This window comes from Canis lupus, chromosome 33 (genome assembly GCF_011100685.1).
Source record: "Canis lupus familiaris isolate Mischka breed German Shepherd chromosome 33, alternate assembly UU_Cfam_GSD_1.0, whole genome shotgun sequence".
Lineage (NCBI taxonomy): Eukaryota > Metazoa > Chordata > Mammalia > Carnivora > Canidae > Canis > Canis lupus.
The window spans coordinates 3442023-3448975 of NC_049254.1; the positions used below are offsets into that span (position 1 = coordinate 3442023).

Here is a 6953-nt window from a genome sequence, read left to right on the forward strand (position 1 = left end):
CAATCATAATACCTTGAATTATAGTGAGATTTTTTTCCACTAAATATTTTAGAGTATTTCTGGTTAAATAATGAAACTTTTCAAAGATATTAAATGCCAGAAAATACAGCTATAGTGAGACTCAACAACATTCTTTTTACTACTATGTTGCAGCTTAGAGCCTTTTCTGATTTTATTTTTTATTTTTTTTAAAGATTTCTGATTTTAAATCATGTCTAATTTTCAATAAAGAAGTCTAGGGGGATCCCTGGGTGGCTCAGCAGTTAGGCACCTGCCTTCAGCCCAGGGCGTGATCCCGGAGTCCTGAGATCAAGTCCCACATTGGGCACCCTCCGTGGAGCCTGCTTCTCCCTCTGCCTGTGTCTCTACCTCTCTCGGTGTATCTCTCATAAATAAATAAATAAAATCTTAACAAAACAAAGGATGAACTCTAGGTATCTAGTAAACTCTATGTTTACTGTGATATTACAGAAAGAGAGGAAAAAAGAAAGAAAAAAGAAAGAAAAAGAAAGAAGAAAGAAAGAAAGAAAGAAGAAAGAAGAAAGAAAGAAAGAAAGAAAGAAAGAAAGAAAGAAAGAAAGAAAGAAAGAAAGAAAGAAGAAAAGTAACTTTGATAGGCCCTAACATCAGCATTTCCAAGATGAGGAAGCCAAAGTTCACAACAAAAGAACAGCCGGCATTACTTCCTATTTGAAGAAACCCTACTACAGGTATATAATAAGTATTGTCCAAATCATGCAAAGAAATCAAACGTCACTAAAAGATTTAGTAGTTCTGATTCAATGTGCTCCATTTTGATGGGTCTAAGAACTGGGAGATCTAGAAATATTGTAGCAGACTTAATGAAATGCATCCAATATCTTTGATTGAATCTTCAGGTTTCAAATCACTTGACCAGATACATGCAACATGCTCTAAATGGTACTATATTCATAATGCTTAATTAAAATCATATGAAATTCTAGTAGTCCATTATTATCATACTAGTGACTCCTGAGCTGTTGATGCCAACTTTGTTTTACATTCAGCTACCTCTCTTTCTTTCAAATTTTAATTATCTTTCTTAGAGGACAAGTCAATTAGTCAATTCAGCTGTAAAATTCACTAGAGAGCGTCTTGTGTTAGCTGTAATTTCTGAAGGTTTATGTGATCAGTGATGATAAAGCATCTAGGATCTACATTCTTTTTATCCTTCCCCCCAAGAAAACTACAAATTTTATCCTCTGCATTTATTTGACACTTTGAACATATGAGCATATCTTTTTAAATTTTTTTTAAAGTTTTTATTCATTTATTATGAGAAACACAGGGAGAGAGAGAGAGAGAGGCAGAGACACAGGCAGAGGGAGAAGCAGGCTCCATGCAGGGAGCCCGACGTGGGACTCGATCTGGGGTCTCCAGGATCAGGCCCTAGGTTGAAGGCAGTGCTAAACCGCTGAGCCACCCTGGCTGCCCATGAGCATATCTTTTGACTTATCAGTTTAAAAGTCATTGCAAAATAAATAAATAAATAAATAAATAAATAAATAAATAAATAAATAAATAAATGTCATTGCAACACTAGTTGTATTTCAAAAATGAAATGCTGCAATTTTTATTTTGATAGATTCTAAAATTACTTCCTCCCTTAATTATGTCTCTGCACTGCCTCTTTTTCTTTAAGTTATCAAGTGAATGATTTCTGTCAAACGAAGTATAAAAATATATCTATTCATTTTTTATTATTTTTATTTTTTTAATATTTTATTTATTTGTGGGAGACACAGAGACACAGGTAGAGGGGGAAGCAGGCTCCCTGAGGGGAGCCCAATGCAGGACTCAATCCCAGGACCCCAGGACCATGACCTGTGTAATCAATTTTTTATTCACATCATCTAGTTTTGTGCCTGCTACATATGAGACACTAAACACATGTTGGATAAACAATGGACTAATGTTTTCTCTGATTTCCTGATAACTCCCACCCAGAACTTTCCCCTTTTTTATAAGCACTTATTTTTACCACTTACAACATTTTAATATGTTGCTTTGCACTAACTTTAAGCATATATTTTACTATTATTCCTACGGTCATTATGTTTACCTCAGAGTGTAAGATCCACAATCATCACTCAATATCACTTTATAAATCATAGTTGATAGTTATGTGCACAAAGAAATAATAGAATCTGAGTTTAATAAATTGCCTCTATTTCTTTATAGAATAATAAATATGTATTCTTATAAAACCAGGCTCCTGAGTCAGAGTTTATCTGGATAGAGATCCCAGAAAGCACTGGTGGGGATGACGCAAAGTGAGTTGGGGAATGGAAGGAAGACAACGAAAGGTATATTATTAGCAGATTACTACTATATGCATCTGAAGCCTGACTTAATACGAACATTTGGGAGACACGTAAAAGATGCCTTAGCATCATGCTACCCTGAAGGAGAAAATTGGTATATTCGTCCTCCAAATGTGGCACACACTAGACTAAAGAATTGTAAAGGGGTATTATGGGTGGAGCACCAAATGCTATCTGGAATAATACCTAAAGAATGAAGAACAAACACTTCATGCTTTCTGAAGTCAATACAAAGTACACTAATTTAAAAATAGAGGAAAAGAAAAAAGCTGTGGTTCCAATGGTCCCCCAACAATGAGGACCTTCTAGTCCATAGCAGTAGAGCCAACCTGCTTTATCCACAAAGATAAACAATCAATGTAGAAAGTTAATTGCGATTAATAGCAGCTAAAATGGGTAAAACTTACTCCTGTCTGATCATCTTTGTATTTGCCTATTTCTGTCTTGAGACAAATTCCATTAGAATTTAATTAATTGAATATTAATTAATAGTAATTTGATTTCAATATTAAATTAATCATTTCATTTATCCTCAAAAGTTTCCCCTTGATGATAATGGATTAAAATACAGAAAGAAGTTGACCACTGCTCTGAGTTACATTGATTTTAATTGCTTTAAAACCACAAATCTGCATAATAATAATATTGAAATAAGTGTCAGTTAACCATCTTCTATGGTTAATCTTATCTGCTTATGTGATTTATTAAAAGTGACTTCTTTTTCCCCAAATCTTGCTAATTTTTATGGCTTCACTTTAGAACGTCTCTGAATGATTGTACACATTTTGTTCTGAGCTCTGAATGCTTTTCACAATTAATTTAAAAATATGTGTTTTAATAAATAAAACAATAAAAATGAATGAGCTAGTTTTTTCCATATTTCTATTTTATAATTTTTACAAATGCTTGTATTATTATCATATAATACCACATAGCATTATAATTATCTCTTTATCTACCATCCATTTTTACTTGACAGCAGGTGTCTTTAGATCAACATCATTTATTATTATTCTTTGCAACACCAGCTTCTGAAGTAGTTACATTTTTCAAATAGGTAATGGATAAATAATTGTTAAATGATATAAAGAACAAATAACTAATGGCCACTGTAAATCATTATTTGCCAGTTAAGTATTTTATGCTTTTATAAAAATAGAGTAAAACATCTGTGAAATTGGTTTGAGAATTATTGCCTGTCTGTGACCAAAACACACAGCCTAGCATCTATGGTGAAAAATAAATCATTTTCCTGTTTAAAACACAATTTAAATATATAGACTGTCCAGAGAAGCCAACTCAAAGACAATGCAAAGCATCTAATTGAACACAATGGTTTTATGGTCCCCTGTAGACAAAATTATTTAGGAGTGTAAAGTAGCAGCACACACACACACACACACACACACACACACGTATAGCCTGTAGAGTGCTTACTATTCTTTGGATTTAAATATTCTTTGGATTTAAAAGTCTTCTTTGGGATGATGTACTTCAGGTTATTTCCAATGTACCAGTCTTTATTGGAATAGAAATTCTAAAAGCTGTTTCATAGGCTTCTTTCCCTACTTGGTCATTGCTATCAGTTTGTAATTTTATAAACAACTGAATACTATCAGATGCCAAACAATTATTTACTACTTTGCTTCAGTCTTTCTTTTTAACAGACTTCACCTGTGGTTTTCATGTCACATAAAAAAAGACTTACTCTACAGCATTTTCTTGCAAGTTTTGTTTGAAGCTTATTTCATGTCATGTTATAGAAAGCAATTTCACAGTTCAAAATAAAATATATGTGCTGCAAAAGTAACTGCAATACAGAAAATATTTACCAAATACAACTGAAAACCAAAAACAGGAAGGTGAAATTCCTCGTTTTTAATGTATCTTACTTATCCAAATATTTATAGATATTTTGTTTCTCAACTGGAATGAGTTTGCCCCCAAGAGGACTTTTGGAAGGTCTGGAGACTTTTTGATTGTCCTATCTGAGAGGAAGATGCTACTGGCATCTAATAGGTGGACACCAATAATTCTCCTAAATACCCTAAAATGCACAGGACAGACCCTTTTCCCACCCTAAAAAAGAATTATTCAGCTCAAAATGTCAGTAGTGTGGAAGTGAAGAAACCCTGCTGTAGAATAAACAATATCAAGTTATTTGTTATATTTGCCAAGTGTCTAACCCTCCACACAGTGTTTTGAACCAGCAAAACTAAACCAAAAGTATCTCCTTAAAACGACCATGTTTCCCAGAATAAACCCATAGGCAGAAAACCATAAGGCAATCATTCAATGCAAACCAAGCAGTTATGTTGAATCAGTAAGGTAGAGTTAGCTGGCAACAAAGCAAAGCTAATGTTGAGAACCTTTAAACACATTGCATCTTTTTCTCTTTCTTAATAATAGGAAGCAGGAAAGAAGAAACTGCTGGTATTGTCTTAGCTGCTCAACCATGCCAGCACTTGGGCACCGCCCTGCACCTTTGCTTCACGGACTCAGGATTGCTGATGCTTCTTCAGGCAGGAAGAACGATGGGGGTGGGGAGAAGGCAGAGGTGGTGGTGGTGGTTGTGCCAATAGTAACCATTTTCTTTTCACAAGAAAAACAAACAGTTTTCCAAGAGCCCCGAGCGCACTTCTGCTCACAGTGATCAGCCATGTGTGTCCTGCCTGATGATAAGGGAGGTTGGGGTTGCCATCACTCCCATTTTCAACCTCAATAGTGAAGCCAATAGCGGAGATTGTGTGGAGTCAATCACCCACAAATCTCTGCTACAAATAAAAATATGTGCACCACCATTCATAGAAGGAACTGAGATTATTGCTTTCAACTGAAAAAGAAAGTGAATTTGAATTATATTAAAATGCTTATCCCAAATGGATAATATTGTGGATAAACACAAGGCCACTTCCCACACAAGGACTACAGCCTCTGCTTGACAAATTTGTAATCATAGAGAACACTGTGGCTTTGTTCTTAATCTAAAGCAAAAGTAAAATGCTACATATTTACCTTAAAGTGAGTCCTGGAATTGACTTAATCAATTTAACTTTCAAGCAATGTTTTCATTTTCCATCATAAGCCACAGAAACATATATTTTACAGTAAGATTCCATCAGCTGCCAATCAATCTTAATCAATCTCTTAATCAACTGATTATTTCCTGTAACTTATATGAACTATGTATGTGAATTCTATTGCCTAGCATATTCTCTTGATTAGAAAAAAAAATCAACCCAAAAGGTTCTAGGGCAGCATATAATTCTCTATCAAGTCCTTTGCTTATAAGAACCAACAAAATCTTATGTGTGCATTTTGCTGTACATCTGTTTCCTGTTTTCTATATCCCGGGAAAAAAAAATCTTGTCTCAGGATCCCACTGGCATGGTTTACAACTCAGTGGAAAAACAGCTGTAATGACTTCAAAGAAAAATAAAAAAAGAAGATGATAAAGGTCACAGCCACTGTTAGGAGTCCTACTCCTACAGGCAATGCAGGTTCTATAATGTCAATCAAAATTCCCTGAGAGAGTCTGCATTACTGATGCCTCCTTTGGTGTTGCTATGGCCTTTGTTGCTAGGGAACTACCCAGTCAAAACCATTTCCTGAAGGAATGGCTTGCTATCAGTGCTGAATCATGACCTGAAAAGAGTAGTAATATTATTTAATACTTCCCAAAGGCTCCAAGTCCATGTTCTTTCAGCTCAGTCAGATTAAAAAAAAAAAAAAAAAGTTTTCAGAATAGGAGATGTCAATTTAAGATGGCCTCAAATAAAGAATTTGTGTGCCAAGTTATTACAACAGTTTGTATTTTTAGCACTGTCAATCCTTGTAAATCTTATCAAGAGACAATTGTCATACTCAAAGATCTGAGGTCATAATACTTATTTCAAGAAGTACAAAATCTCTTCTCAGAACCTTATCTAAAGGAAACTTATATCAAAACTAGAAGCAGGGGCACCTGGGTAACTCAGTGGGTGACGCACCTGCCTTCAGCTCAGGTCATGGTATCAGGGTCCCGGAATTGAGGCCTGGGATTGAGCCCTGCATCAGGCTCCCTGCTCAGTGGGTTGTCTGCTTCTCTCTCTGCCTCTCCCCACCACTTGTGCACGTGTCCCTCTGCCTCTCACAAATAAACAGATCACATCTTTAAAAAAGAAAAAAAAAACATAAATGGACAAATAAAATTAAAACTGTAATTAGTTACCTTATAAAAATTTAGGTAAGGGGCGCCTGGGTGGCTCAGTTGGTTAATCATTTGACTCTTGATTTTGGTTCAGGTCATGATCTCAAGGTCCTGGGATCCAGCCTTGCATGGGGCACCTTGCTCATTGGGGAATCTCCCTGCTTGAGACTCTCTCTCTCTCTCTCTCTCTCCTTCTGCCCTTCCTCCCCACTCACACTCTCTCTCTGTAAAACAAAAAAACAAAAATTAAAAAAAAATATATATATATAAATTTGGTAAAATTTGTTGATTATAGATCCATTCATTTTAGGTATAAGAACTTTTTCACTGACCCTCCATAATATAAACATTAAAAAACTAAAATCACATTTAAGAAATCTATGCTCTCTGATCATATAACATTTTCGAATGAAACATGG

The 6953-nt window shown here is 35.1% G+C and overlaps 1 long non-coding RNA gene across 1 annotated transcript; it reads left to right on the top strand.

The window, feature by feature from the left end:
• Positions 1 to 598: 598 nt before the first annotated feature.
• On the top strand, positions 599 to 5133 carry LOC111093711. Its single transcript, XR_005383031.1, has 3 exons — positions 599 to 710; positions 2233 to 2327; positions 4755 to 5133. It is a non-coding gene; the product is annotated as an uncharacterized LOC111093711 (long non-coding RNA).
• The last annotated feature ends 1820 nt before the right edge of the window (positions 5134 to 6953 follow it).